This window comes from Gossypium arboreum, chromosome 2, assembly GCF_025698485.1.
Source record: "Gossypium arboreum isolate Shixiya-1 chromosome 2, ASM2569848v2, whole genome shotgun sequence".
In the NCBI taxonomy this organism is placed as follows: Eukaryota; Viridiplantae; Streptophyta; class Magnoliopsida; order Malvales; family Malvaceae; genus Gossypium; species Gossypium arboreum.
The window spans coordinates 65,428,759-65,430,488 of NC_069071.1; positions in this window are offsets into that span (position 1 = coordinate 65,428,759).

Here is a 1,730-nt window from a genome sequence, read left to right on the forward strand (position 1 = left end):
GGTGGCTCGAACTATTGAAAGATTATGAGTTAGTGATTGACTATCACCCGGGGAAAGCAAACGTAGTTGCAGATGCTTTAAGTAGAAAGTCTTAGTTCACTCTAAGAGCGATGAATACACGATTAACTTTATCTGATGATGGATCGATTCTGCCGAGTTGAAAGCTAGATCGGTATTTCATCAGCAAATTTGTGAAGCTCAGAAAGGTGATAACGAATTGTAAACTAAAAAAGTTCAATGTGAATCGATTAGTGATTCAGAATATCATATTGGACCTGATGATTGTTTGAGGTTCCGAGGTAAGATTTGTGTACCGAGAGATCCTGACCTGATTTAGAAAATCCTTCATGAGGCACATAATGGTTGTTTGACTGTTCATCTAGGAAGTACGAAGATGTATAATGATTTGAAGAAATTGTATTGGTGGTCGGGTATGAAATGAGATATTTCTGAATTCGTATCGAGATGTTTAATTTGTCAACAAGTAAAAGCTGAAAATCAAGTACCTTCGGGTTTACTTCAACCTGTGATGATTCCCGAGTGGAAATGGGCCAGAATTACGATAGATTTTGTAACTGGATTACACTCCGCAAAAGAAAGATATTGTTTAGGTCGTTGTTGATAGATTGATGAAATCGACTCATTATATTTCGGTACGTACCGATTATTCACTTGATAAATTGGCTAAGTTGTACATTGCTGAGATTGTTAGATTGCACGGGGTACCTACTTCTATTATTTCAGATAGAGATCCGAGGTTTACATTGCAATTTTGGAAGAAATTGCAAGAAGTATTGGGTACAAAGTTGAATTTTAGTACTGCGTTCCATCTGCAAACCGACGGTCAATCTAAGAGAGTGATTCAAATTCACGAAGATATGTTTTGTTGTTATGTTTTAGAATTCGAAGGTAGTTGGGAGAAATATCTAACTTTAGTCGATTTGCTTATAATAACAGTTTTCAATCGAGTATTAAGATGGCACCTATGAAGCATTGTATTGTCGCAACTGTCGAACTCTATTGTATTGGACTGAGCTTAGTGAGAAACAAATTCACGGGGTTGATTTGGTTAGAGAAACTGAAGAGAAAGTAAAAGTAATTTGTGATTGTTTGAAAGAAATTTCGGATCGACAGAAATTGTACGCGGATTTGAAATGGAAGGATATCGAATTTCAGGTTGGTGATAAAGTGTTTCTGAAAGTGTCTTAATGGAAGAAAATTCTTAGATTTGGTCGCAAAGGCAAGTTGAGTTCGCATTTCATTGGGCCGTATGATATTATTGAAAGAATACGGCCAGTGGCATATCGACTAGCTTTGCCGTCAGAATTAGAAAAGATCCACAATGTATTTCATGTGTTGATATTGCGACAATACCGATCAGATCCTTCGCATGTGATTTCTCCAACAGAGATTGAGATTCAACCCGATAGGACATATGGTGAAGAACCGATAAAAGTGTTAGCTCGATAGGTTAAACAGTTGAGAAATAGCACTAGTGAAAGTTTTGTGGCAATGACACGGGGACGAATAGGCTACGTGGAAACTCAAGGAAGCTATGAGAAAATAGTACCCTAACCTCTTTTCTAGTAAGATTTTCGGGGATGAAAATCCCAAAAGGGGGGAGAGTTGTAATAGCCCGTTTTTGGGTCAAATCAGAACAGTGGTTTTGAGACCACAAATTTGAAGTAGAAATGTTTATTTTATTATTTCTTTAAGGTCTACAGCATGAT